This window comes from Balaenoptera physalus (assembly GCF_965194825.1).
Source record: "Balaenoptera physalus genome assembly, chromosome: 20".
NCBI classification, from domain to species: Eukaryota; Metazoa; Chordata; class Mammalia; order Artiodactyla; family Balaenopteridae; genus Balaenoptera; species Balaenoptera physalus.
Window position 1 is genome coordinate 49,338,873 of NC_138901.1, and position 13,888 is coordinate 49,352,760.

At 37.6% G+C, this 13,888-nt stretch overlaps 1 protein-coding gene across 4 annotated transcripts in view; it reads left to right on the top strand.

Annotated features, from left to right (window-relative positions):
- The first annotated feature begins 3,465 nt into the window (after positions 1–3,465).
- The window catches only part of TAOK1 (TAO kinase 1), a 166,257-nt gene continuing 155,834 nt past the window's right edge, over positions 3,466–13,888 (top strand). For all 4 annotated transcript variants that reach the window (XM_082442795.1, XM_082442793.1, XM_082442792.1 and 1 more), the window contains exon 1: positions 3,466–4,110. The gene's annotated coding sequence lies outside the window, so the exon portion shown is untranslated. The remainder of the gene's footprint in view (positions 4,111–13,888) is intronic.

The following is a 13,888-nucleotide window of genomic DNA, read 5'->3' on the forward strand; positions in this document are numbered from 1 at the left end:
GAACAGATAATTTCATTAGCTAGATATCATATCAGTCAGTGTACCCACCACACATTGACAAGCTATCTTTTCTCACACAGATACATGTGCAACAACAAATACACTGACATTACACAGTCAGGCATCTCTTACACACTAGAAATGTGTACATGGCATCAAGCTGTCCTCGGTTGGTGGTACCAAGAGTATAATATGGTGGAAAGAGAGTATGCTTTGGATTCATTCACAACTGGGTTCAAATTCTAGCTCACCACTTACTTATTATTTTGATTTTGGGCAAGTAACATAAGCTCTCTAAACCCTGGTGTCCTTACCTATAAAATGGAGGTAATAATAATAGTACATCACAAGTTTGTTGTGAGGATTAAATGAGACAATGTTTGGAAAGAGCTTATTCTTGGTTTTGTCACTGCTTGGGTAACTTTTCTGTCAAGGTCAAATCATGGTTGGTACCCATTCATCTCCCACAGCTTTTTGACCCCAATTTATAGGCTCAAAAGAATACCTAGTTGAGATATGAGACGGCCTCTCAGGGAGGTGACACTTGAAGCATATTAGCAGTTAGCAGAAGAGTGAATAATATCAGGATGGTAGGAATATCCTAAGGCTAGAGAGGTATGCAGGGGTTTTGTTTGGATTTAATTTGGAAGCCTTTGGGGAGCCATGCAAGAGTTTTAAGCAGAGAAATGAGACATTCAGCTTTTAGAAATTGCATTTTAGGAAGAATAAAACCATTTAGCTCAGGACAGAGAATGGGGCATCCTGAGGGGTGGCAAGGAGAGTAGTTGGAAGGCAATTACAGTACCTCAGGTGAGAAACTGAGGTATGAACCACCACAGCAGAGGCAATGGGGATGAAGAACAAGACCAATCCAAGAAGTGTTCAGGAGTTAAATCCACAGAAAGCGCAATATCTGCAACCATTCTAAGCATTGACTTATTTCCCTACCATCGATGAGTGTAAATTTCTTTTTTTTGATAAATTCTAAAAATTAAATAACTGATATGTTTTGCAGTATCTACTAACAGTACTTTCCTGTTGAACAAATTTGACATTAGGATAAGCCCATGTGTAGGTGTGTGTGTGTGAAATTTGAAGAATTTGAGGAGGGAGGCCTATTTGCATCAGATCATAGGCACAGATCTGGAATAATAATAATAATAATGAGACAGCCAGAATCTCTTAAGATGCCCCATGTGCTGAGGAAACGGGGCGGGGGGAACTACAATTTGTGGTAGAGGTGGAGGTAAGTGTCAGAACGAGGTAGTGGCAGATACAAAATACTATAAAAACACCACACATACAACATCAAATCTTTAGATTTAACTACCAGTTTATAAGAAATATAATAATTGAAGCAAATGTGAAATGACATCATGAGGAGGCAACTGGCCAAGTCCAGAATATGGAAAATTCTTAGGATATATAATCTGATTTCTTCAACAAACTACATACAAAAAAGAAAGGAAAAAAGCAAGGAAGGAAGAAAAAAGGAAGGGGAACATGAAAAGAGACTTAAGAGACATATCTATCAATCAAATGCAAAGTGGAGAATTTGTTCAGACCCTGATTCAGATAAATGTGCTATGAAAAGATATTTTGGAAACTATTGGGAAAAACTGAACATGGATTGGGTATTAAATAATATTAAGGAAGTATTGTAAAGGTGTGATAATGAAATCACGGTTATGTTACAACAAAAGTATTTGTTAGAGATACGTATTAAAGTGCATATTTACAGGCGAAATGTTATGATGGTTTATTAGAGATTTACTTAAAAGTACATGGGGTGAGGGGAAAGGTTGTGGGAGAATAGGTGAAACAAGATTGATAAAGTGTGATAACAGCTGAAGCTGGATGATAGACACATGGTTTACTATTCTATCTGACTCCTTTTTTTGTATGTGTGAAATTTTCTATAAAAAAATTAAGAACAAATACTGTGGTAAAGCATGAATCTCTTTCCATTCCCAAATATATGAAGTAACCAGAACACTCCTGCTGTAACACTTTCAGAAGATGGGATCAGGACTGGAGGGGCATCATTTAAGGAGTGGGTGGAGGAAGAGGGGCTTCAGGGACAGTAAGGTACAAGATAAACTGGTTTTGAGTGGTGCTGAAAAGCCAAAGAGGAACACAAGTTTCAAGATGGAAGGAGTATCAACTGTGTCAAGTATTGTAGATGTCAAGAAGGAAGGGATTAAAATGAATACTCCACTAGACATAACTAGGAGGACACTCTTGACCTTGGCGAGATCAAATTCTTAATTTTCTGTGGAGGTGGGATGATAGACAACTTTTCCAACACTTTGTCTGTGAAGGACAGGAGAGGTGAAGATCATAATTTTTCTTTTCCCCTCAGAGAAGGAGAAACTAGGGCTTGTTTTTTTAATTTTGTTTTTTTTTGTTGTTGTTTTTAATGCTGAGGGGAAGTTGCCATTTGAGAATGGTTGACGATATAGGTGAAAAGAGTAATGACTGACTGACTTGCAAAGCAAGGACCCTTACTAGGAGAGGGAACATTTAGAACAAATTACATGTACAGCCGGCTGAAGCAGAGAACTTGTTTTTTCTGATCACAGCCAATGTACTCTCCTAGTTTACTGTAACTTCCAACAACTGTTCTGGTGTACATTTTCACTCACAAGTCCCACACAACAGATCTATTCATCTCAGTTTTATTGATTGAAGAACCAAGACTTTTTATGACTGCACCTTAGGCATACCTTTTGGTTCTTGAATAAAATTTCTCTTTGTGGCCCACTGAAGGGGTTTTCCCCTAAAAAAAAAAAGTTTTTCATTAAAAAAAATGAGAAGCACTACCTCTTCCTTTAGAACTCTTTAGTTTGTTTACTGCTCTTGTTACTCAACCTACTCAGTCCACAAAAACTTTTCAAGAATTTGCCCCTTTCCTACCATCGCTAACTATAGGCTGGTTTAGCTCGGTATTTCCAACTCTTGTTACCGTTCCAAAAATTATTATAAACGTTTAGAATCTGAAAAACTCAATTATATACTGATTACGCTGACCAGCTTAACTCTGAGTTCCAGGGAGGGGTTGAAGTAAGGTGTGTAAGAAGGGGGCTATTCAACATGTCAGGGCAAGCTTCTCATTCGCAGGGTTATGGGGGGGGTACGGATATTTTGGGAGTGGGAAAAGCAAAGGAGGAGGAGAGCAGATAAGCTCTTCTTTCTTAGATTTCAGGGTGAAATGAATGCACCTGACGCCCACGTAGCAGAAGGGCTCCGCCAGGTGAGCGAGCCCGGGCGGGACAGAAAAAATGGAACTCTGGGCCACTAGGGAGACTCCGCCCAGTGTAAGCGCTCGCGCGCTCCCGTGAGGGCGTGCACGCGTACGCAGTCTTGTCTCGCGCAGGGTTGAGCCTGTCAGGCGGGAAATCTCGCGAGATTGGAGACGGGGATGACTGTCGGGAGGAGGGGAGTGGTGTCTGGGAAGGGGGGGGAATCTGGGCAGCGGCCGGGCTCTGTGGCTTCAGGGCTCGGAGAGAGAGAGGGAGGGTGGCAAAGAGAGTGAGTCGGTGCCGCCGCCTGCCTAAGGAGAGAGGAGGGGTCCTGCTTGCCTGCGCCCTTCGCGGGCCGAGAGCGCGAGGCACCCGCGAACCTCTGAGGCCTCCAGCCCCTGGGGACCCCGCCCCGCCGGCCGGCCGGCCCGGGGCCTCTCTTCCCTTTGTGAGCGCCCCCTTCCCAGGGGTGGTGGTGGCTGAGGGCTGTGCGTGGGCCCGCCCGCCGAGGGGCGGCGGCGGGGGACCGAGAGGGCCTCGGCTGTGTGAGGACGGGAGGCGGCCGAGGCCCGGGCCGGTTCCCCGAGGCGGCGGCGGCGGCTCCCGGCACTTCCCCGCGCCATCTTAGCTGAGTCCAAGCGCTGAGGGCGCCTCCTCGACCCCGGTTGTCCCTTCGCCCCCCCCCCAACCCGCCGCCCCTTGTCGCAGAGCTTGGGCTGGGCGGCTTGCTGGGGCTCCGGGGGGGGGGGCGGCGGTCTGTCGCCTGGCCCCCTCCTCCTCCTCACTCCTCGCCCTCCAGTGTAGCGGCTACTCAAGCGCTGCAGGGGGCTGCAGCTGCCTACTCCGCCCCAGACCTGTCGGCGAAAGGGTAAGGGCACCTCTGCCTTGGGAAAGGGAGACATGGAGGGGGCGGGGAAATTCGGCCCACTTTGGCCGCTGCGCGGAAGAAGGGATGTGGGGGTGGGGTGGGGGAGGGAGACAAGGAGGGTCTGTGATTCTGTGGGTGGGGTGAAGAAGCTGGTGAGCTGGGCGCCCTCCCGTTTTGAGGGGCAAGAGCAATTACATTCCTCTTTCCTGAGGGTTACCGGAAGGGGTGGTAGAAGAGGATGTCTCGAGGAAGGTGTGGCCCTCCTAGGGAGACTGGGTTGATGTGCACCTCGATTTAAAGGCGCGAGGTCCCTTTCCTTTCTGATTCCTCTGCTCCTCCCTCTCCTCCTTTGTAGTGTCTGTGAATTCTTGGGAAGGGAGACTGCTCTGGGTAGTCTACTGGGTGGATTCCCACCCTCCCTCCCCGCTCGGGAAATCTATACCCCTCTTCTCTAGGGGTGATGGAAGCGTTTCTCTCCCCCTACCCTTCCCCATCCTTTAGTCTACTGCAGTGCTGCAGAAGTCCAAGGCAGTTTCTTCATACACAGGCCTGTGTAGACACTGAAGGGAGGGGGAGCAAGAGAGGGAAGTAATGGCGCTTTCCTTAGAAAGGTTACCCCTTTTCCTTTGGTTTTAAATCGATAACTGTACTGGTTTAATACTCTTCCCCTGAGATCTGTCCCTGGGAAGTATGTCTGTTACTGTTGGTGGGATACGGCCTCTCAAGAGAGACCCTGCCATGTTAGAACAGTTTTGATGTCTCTTTTAAAAACAGTGGGTTGACTTTTTTTGTGTGTGAGCATATTGGGTTTTCATTAGGATTAAAATAAAATAATTTTGTACTCCCTCATTTCCCTCTTTTTTTTTTCTTCCTATGACTTTTGTAGTTCTTGAAGAATTATTAAAGATTATTGTATACAGACAGGCTGTCTGATGGACATTCCTTCTCCCTGAGCTGTGAATTTTTAGGGTTAATACTATTTTGTATACATTGAAATCGGAATTTTCCAAAAATGATTAGGTTACAAATCTTTCTGTTGCAAATGCCTTGTTTCTTAATGTAATAAAAATTAATAAAGGTTAATTTGCCTAATGATATTGTGATAGGATCTATATTCTGTAGTCAGTAAGTCGTTTTTCCACTTCTTTTGCTTCATGTCATATTTATTTAAAACAAATTATCTTATCTGGTTTACAGTAGTACTTGTTGGTTTTGTTTAGTAGAGTAGAAATAAATTTAAAAAAAATTAACATTCTGGAAGTGTGTTGCCAAGTTCTTGTGACCAAAGAGTAGTCTTGAAATCTGCAGTTGATACTTTTTTCTTTTAAGTATTTAGAGTTACTGATGAAGTGATTTCAAAATGTTCCGTACATGAATATTCATATAATTAAATAACTTTTATACACAGTGATGAAGATGACTACAGAGATCATGTCTTGACATTTTACTAGCAAGTTGTATTTGGTGTTTAAGCTTTACTTAGTGGGTGACTTGTTTTTAAATACTTCCAAATGCCATCTGCATATTACATTGTCCATCAGAGCTTTTTTGGTGTGTTTGTTGCATTTTGAAACCTGTTTTTAAGACAGGTATTTAAAGATGTTAGTAGTAGTAGTGTTAAGCATTAATTTAGTTTCTGTCATGTTATTTCATGATTTTGATAGAGGGAGACACATTAATGGTATGTTAAATCAGTTTTTATTATTTTTCCTCAGCAAATGGAATTCTTCCTATTTTCTTTATTCTCTTTTGATTTTTACCTGAACTCATTTTAACTTAAACAGCACTTCTCATTTGAATCTTTATTTCATGGCACAAAGCTGCATGTTGTGGTGTGTGGTTTTCCCCTCTTTGGCAAATTGTGAGGTAAAGTCTAATTCCTGTGTTATGGTTTGTTGATAATTAATTCATATATACTAGCATGTATGAACCCAAGCATACTGCTCAGTAAAAAGTGACTGTTTTTGTCTTAGAAAGGTGCAGGCAGAGGGGATTTATCAATAAGGGCTACAAAAATTAAGGATGTACACTGAATATAGGTAAACTACTTGCTATATATCAACATGCTAGAACTAAGAGGTACTCTTTAGAACAACTATGAAGAAACCCTTTTCAATAGCTGGTAGGAATTCTGTTAAAGGTGGTAAAACTATGTTCATGACCAATTAGATAAATTCATTACTAAGGAAAAACTGTCTGCAGGTTATTGCAGGTGAGTTCTGATGCCACTGTCAGAAAGGGAAACTAAGAGCTGTTAGTCTGAGTTAATTGATTCCAGATTATATGGTACCTCTTGGGTTTCTAAATAGTTATCTACAAAATGGCAGTGTACATCACTTCCTGTTCTTTCACAACTGATTCTCTGAATTCCCTCTTAGTGACTTAATTTTTGGCATTCTGATATCTGATTTGTTAATTTGGTTATAATTCTCATGTTTTATAGATGGAAGAATTTCTAAGAATCAATTGGGTTTAAAGGCTTTGTATAGTCTAGGATTATCTTGACAGTAACTAAATTTCCTTCCAAATTAAAGGATAGTTTCTCAAACAGATTTAAACTGAGAGGTTTTAAAGAAATACAGCAATATACAGGACCAAAAGTATGAGTGAACTGAATAGAAAATAATTATTGTATTTTCTGTAATATATATTTTGGGAGAACTGTAGATGTGGCAGTTAACTGACCATGTTAATATAAAACAAGTTTTCTTTATATCAAGGTATATACATGATATTTGGTCCCATGCTATGATGCCATCCCACTAGTAAGAAAGAAACTGATTACCTACAGAATACTAGGACTGAATACTCTTTAACTAACCATAAAAAGTGTAATTTATTTTAAGAATTTGCTGGTACTTAGTAGATATGAATACTTAGTAAATCCAGAAGTTATCTAGGGGGCCAACTGTTGGCATTGAGATAAGATTTGAGATTAATCTGTTATTCGAATCACCTGGAAATAAATTCTGTGTTTTTCATTTGACCGCTCTGTATATTAAAATAATTTTATTTCTCCTCTGTGTATCTTTTTGGTTATCAGTAGTCTGTTGTAATAATTGTACTCATACTGATTTAACCTTTTAGAAATTAGGAGCTTTTTTGTATGTATAAGTTAAGGGCTGCTGTTCAGTTCAGGATCATATATGAATGCATCTCTTCTAAAAAGTGTCAATTCTGTAGTTAAGTCTTGCATAAAATTGAGATTGTTCCATTAAACAGAGTGCCAGCGTATGTTCGTCTGCCTTTAGGTTTCTGTACTTGTTCATGGCTGGATTATTTTTTTATATTCTTCAAGATTTCAGATTCTAAAAATGTAAGTGTAAAAGATACAAACCTCTATTCATTCCATTATATTGGATTAAAATATTTTAATTTTAATGATAAAAATTGATATTTAATATCATTGAAGTGTTTCATACCTTCTTAAAAAATGCACATGAATTTAAATGTTGTGTGGAGGGGCTAGAAACAATTACTTTCAATTGGGATGTTCTTTCAACATTTGGTAACAATTATTTCTATATCAGTCTCTTGTGTTTGTGCTAGAAGCAGACTTTTGTTCTGAAATACAGTTTAAGGCTGCATTTTCCTACCTAGTGACAAAATTAAGCGTCCCATAAAAGGTGGAAAGGTTTTTCACAATATAAAAAATTTACATGGCATGTAAATAAAGTTAATAAAAGTACAGGTTACTAGGTACTTTGCATAATTAATATATAGCCTGTTAAAAATGCCAGTAGCAGTGACCTTGTTATATAAGCATAACTACATTTAATTGGCCTCTAACTTATCTTTAAAGCTGAGAAGGGGCTGATTTTTCTTTTTGATAAAATTATTCTTTATGATAGTGTTGTGCAGATTCAGAAGTAGATGAATTACTTCATTTAGAAAGACATGCAAAGTTTAGTTTCTGAGAAAAACATCAACAAATACTGGAATGGAACAAAATATTCGGATCTGCAGCCACCAGTAATACAACTGTCACTTAATATATCTTAATTTTACCATTTATTAGCTGTGTAACTTCTTTATGTAACATTTTTAAGCCTCACTTTCCCTGTCTATAAAATGAAAATAATGCCTACTTTATAAGGTTGCTAGGTTTAAATGGGATAATCCTTGTTAAGTACTTAACGTATTGCTTGATACATAGTAAGCACCCAGTAAGTTGTTGGCTGTCACATATTAGCCACTTAATAAATGTTTACAAATGAAGATAATGAGTCTAATATTTAAGAATGAATTACATTCCATAATTTAGATTTGAAGTTGGATTTATACATTTGGAGCTCAACGTATATTTTTTAAAGAAATGGTTCAAATTTCTAACCAAGGGTAGCTTACAAACTTTTTTGTACCCGCAATGGACTACTATGTAGTTCTATGAGAGATTTTCTTTTTCCTTTGCTGGATGTAAAACCTGTCCTAAAGAACAAAATTTCCTTCCCCTTTGGTACTTCGTTTGTTTATTTAAGTCTTTTGGTATCATACTTCTACTTCCTGGAACTTTTTTCACCATCCCTGGCTTTGAGGGAATCCAAAGTACTCATGTTCTCCTAAGCCTCTTTTTTTAGGTATGTTTTGTAGATATGTCTCATCTTGAAAGTGCTTTATATTCCACAATATATTAATTCAGCAAACGTTGTGATGATTATGTGCCAATAGGGTTTGGTCCCTGCCCTGGAGGAATTCTGTCTTCTCACTTTTTCCACTTCCTAAATAGTTTTCTCAAACTAGATATTCAGAGGAAAGCAAGGATCTTCCTGTGGTTGTCAGTTCCTCTAAGCCAGTGCTTTTCAAACTTTAGGTTGTGACCCATTAGTGACTTGTCAATTCAATTTACTGGGTCACAACACCAATTTTTTTAAATAAAAAATAATGGGGAATACTAGAGTGTGTTGTGTAAGTAAGGGTGAGCATTGTAATGGGAAACTTTTTTGGGCTTTATTTATATGTGTTCTGGGTACACAGATAAATTTTTTTGAAGTTTCTTTTTGAACTCATGCTTTTTACTTCTAACCGCATATTTCTGAAGTATGAATATGCTTGTTTTTTCTTTTTCTTTCAACAATTCTCCTTTCAGTCTCTCCTGATTCTAGTCTCTAGTCTATTTGTTAGTTATGTTGCACATATTTACCTTTCCTAGGTCTCAAAGCTTGTGGGGTACTGATAGGTCCTGGGCAGGATACCAGCAGTTTTGGGTATGATGATAACTTCTGAGGTTTTTATATTGGGGAGCATGTTATCACATGCTCTAATGCCACGTCTTATGTATGTGAGGGCAATTTCTCATGAATTGCAGAATTTATTTTAAAAAAAGAAAACTTTATTTGGAACATAATAAGAAAATATCTTTTATTTTTATTTGAGTCATATGTAGATTTAATTTTAAACTATTAATTGCAATATATATTTTAATAAGGTTTATTATGTGGCTTTTTAAATGTATTAAATAAGTATATTAAGTATATTTTAAAAATTTCAGTGTGCTTCAGTGCATTACATCTAATGATATCCTTATATTTTGGTTGATTTTTTTTTTTTTTTTTTTTTTTTTTTTTTTTTTAAGAACAGAGTGAGGGAATAAGTCTCAGATGGTCTCTCTCAACTTATCAGGACCCATGCAGGCTTTTTTTTTTTTTTTTTTTTTTTTAGTGAGGGAGTATTATTATTATTATTATTATTATTATTTTAAATTAATTAATTAATTTATTTTTGGCTGTGTTGGGTCTTCGTTTCTGTGCGAGGGCTTTCTCTAGTTGTGGCAAGCGGGGGCCACTCTTCATCGAGGTGCGCTGGCCTCTCACTATCGCGGCCTCTCTTGTTGCGGAGCACAGGCTCCAGACGCACAGGCTCAGTAGTTGTGGCACATGGGCTTAGTTGCTCCGCAGCATGTGGGATCTTCCCAGACCAGGGCTCGAAACCGTGTCCCCTGCATTGGCAGGCAGATTCTCAACCACTGCGCCACCAGGGAAGCCCCATTGGTTGATGTTTTTATTTTTTAGTTCACTTATGGTGGTAGTTACGAGTCTCTAGTTTGTATTTTGGATTGATTTTTTCCAGTTTATTTCCACTGAAGCTGAGAAAGGTTTTAGAAAAAGTTGATGAACAGCATTACTAAACAAGGTCAAGGTTTTTCCTTTTTTACACTTGGGAATTTAGTGTCACTCAAAATTGGAAAAGCTTGTCTCTTTGCCAAAAGCATCCATATCTTTGATTGTAAAGACTAAAATTACTTATTAACCTATAATGGTACTTGCTAAGGAAACTTTACTCTTCACTGTTGCACTCTGTATAGTATGTGTTACAGTATTTAATATACTGCATTTAAGTAAGCTCATGCTGTGTAAATGGTAGGTGATGATTGTGATGTTTTTTATAGGGAACATCACATTATAGGAGTACAGTATTTCACTTGGTTTTGTTTCTTACAATTCAAGGGTTCTGAGTCCTGGGGGCACAGTATGATGTGCTCACTTTCAGATCCTTTACTTTGACATATGTGCTTGTTAGTGATGATAATTTTTCCATTACCCAGAAAAGCACAAGTAATTTGAAAATACCGTAATGAAAAGATCCTTTTATCTTTAGATACAAAATATTTTTGTGTATTATGTGTGAAAGTTCAGTTCTATGAAATAATGCCATAAAACTTAAATCAAGAGTAAAAAGATTTTAAGGAAAAGATGTGAAAATTTTCTATTTAGGAAAGAAATGTTCTGTAGTAGAGAAACTTGAATGCTAGCAACAGAAAGTATAGAATTTGGATATTTCTTTCTTTCTTTTATGTGACATTTTGATTGAACTGATTATGCATATGCATACAAATGTATGGTAAATTGGTTGGAGAGGTCCACTACTCAAGAATAGCATGGTTTTAGGGGAAAACAAAAATATTGATACACGAATTTTGTTTTTGTAATATGTATTAGATAATTTGATAAATTAGAAGAATAAGTTTCACAAGAGAGTTTATTCCTGTAGTAAATGATGTTATACCAAAATCCTAAATAATGCATTGTTACCCAATGAATTTTTTTCTTTCTCTGGTTGAATACATATGAAATAGGTGTTGTTTATTATTTAATAATCAAATAAATGATAAGTGTGGTGGGCTTTTTAAATTTTGTTTTTTGTTTTCTTTTTGCATTTAGTAGTTTCAGTATCAGAAGTGAATTAGATTTTGTGTCTTTAAGGAAGACCAAATGTGATTTTTTTGCAATTTTTTTTTCAGTCAACAAGAATGAACCTATGTCGGAAGTTAAATGTTTTGAGAACCTTAGATAGGAATCAAATAAAGAACTTTCATTTTTATTTATCAGATTTGAAATGTAGATGTATTAATAATATATCATTCTCTCAAAAATTTAAGTTGGAGACTTAGTCTCCTAACATTTACAGTCTGTCTACTCTAAACAACTAAGTTTAACAAGGCATCTGGTTAATTTAAGAGCCTTGTAAATACACATTTTCTTTCAACCTTCCTGGAGATGGCATGAAATATATTAGGGGAGGAATGGTGAAATAGATACAGTAAGCAAACATCGAAAATGCGTTTTATGATTATCTTTGAGGTGGTAAATCCAGTCATTAACAATATAATGGTTCTGCTTTTGAGGTACGAAATGTTTATTAAATAATATAAAAACTGTCTAATTGTTTTTGACAATTAATATATTAAGATACACCACCATTCTGTTTTTTTCACATGAATTATATTGGATTAATATTAGGTGAAATGGTATCCCAAATTTTAGTATCTATTATTCTACTTTATCTCATTCAGGTAGCATTGTGATATGAGATTAAAACTTTTTTTTTTTTTTGAAAAAGTGTTCTTTGTTAAATCCTTTTGAAGCATAGTCATTAAGCTATTTGGTTTACTCATATTTGGTTTAAGCTTAATATAGAAATCAATTTCAGTTTAACACTTTGAGATACATAGGTTATAATTTATGACCTGTTGGTATGTACTATGAAAACACCAAATCAAAATAGTGATTGGTGGAATTTGAATTTAAAGACTACCAGTTTAACCAGTATGCTACATAGCTTTAGTATCAAAATAAGATTCAGTAATAACACATGTACTTATCATGTATCTTTTGAGTGCTGCATTCTAGGCACTGTGCTTATCAAAATAGGTTCAGTGATGACACATGTATTTATTATACATTTTTGACTGCTATTTCCTAGATACTGTGCTGGGATACAGAAATGAGTACGATTTAATCTCCTGTTTTTTCAGTTTAGCAGGGCTATGGACTTGCAAATAAATACATCATACAATAATGCAAAGCAAAGTTTCTCAAACATGGCAGTACTGACATTTTAGGTAGGATAATTCATTGTTGTGCGGATTTGTGCTGTGTATTTTAAGGTATTTTGAAGCATCCCTGGCATTTACCCATTAGATGCCAGAAGCACTCCCTCTCCCCAGTTGTGACAATTAAAAATGTCTCCAGACATTGCCAAAAGTCCCCTGGGGAGTAAAATCACCTCTTATTGAGACTCACTGGTGTAGTGAATACTAAGGTACAAAGAGCTGTCATCAGACAAGTGAAGTAAAGTCAAGGGATGTTTAGGTGGAATGACCCCTAAGGGAGTGCAGTTTTATATGGGCCTTGAAGAAAAGTAGGAATGGGAAGGGAATTATATACCTGAGAGCATGAAAGATCAATGTCTAAGAATGTAATAAGTAATAGTTTGTGGCTATAGGCTATTTACGTGGTTTGGGATGGAAATTCAGTAAAATGAAGCTGAAAAACTACTTTGGGGCCATATCTTTTATTTTTTAATTTAATTTTATTTATTTTTTTATACAGCAGATCCTTATTAGTCATCAGTTTTATACACATCAGTGTGTACATGTCAATCCCAATCGCCCAGTTCATCACCCCCCCACCCCCACCCCCCCACCGCTTTCCCCCCTTGGTGTCCATACGTACGTTCTCTACATCTGTGTCTCAATTTCTGCCCTGCAAACCGGTTCATCTGTACCATTTTCCTAGGTTCCACATATATGTGTTAATATACGATATTTTTCTCTTTTTGACTTATTTCACTCTGTATGATAGTCTCTAGATCCATCCACGTCTCTACAAATGACCCAGTTTTGTTCTTCTTTATGGCTGAGTAATATTCCATTGTATATATGTACCACATCTTCTTTATCCATTCATCTGTCGATGGGCATTTAGGTTGCTTCCATGACCTGGCAGTTGTAAATAGTACTGCAATGAACATTGGGGTGCATGTGTCTTTTTGAATTATAGTTTTCTCTGGCTATGTGCCCAAGAGTGGGATTGCTGGATCATATGATAATTCAATTTTTAGTATTTTAAGGAACCTCCATACTGTTCTCCATAGTGACTGTATCAATTTACATTCCCACCAAAAGTGCGAGCGGTTTCCCTTTTCTCCACACCCTCTCCAGCATTTGTTGTTTGTAGATTTTCTAATGATGCCCATTCTAACTGGTGTGAGGTGATACCTCATTGTAGTTTTGATTTGCATTTCTCTAATAATTAGTGATGTTGAGCAGCTTTTCATGTGCTTCTTGGCCATCCGTATGTCGTCTTTGGAGAAATGTCTATTTAGGTCTTCTGCCCATTTTTGGATTGGGTTGTTTGTCTCTTTAATATTGAGCTGCATGAGCCGTTTATATATTTTGGAGATTAATCCTTTGTCCGTTGATTCGTTTGTAAATATTTTCTCCCATTCTGAGGGTTGTCTTTTCATCTTGTTCATGGTTTCCTTTGCTGTGCAAAAGCTT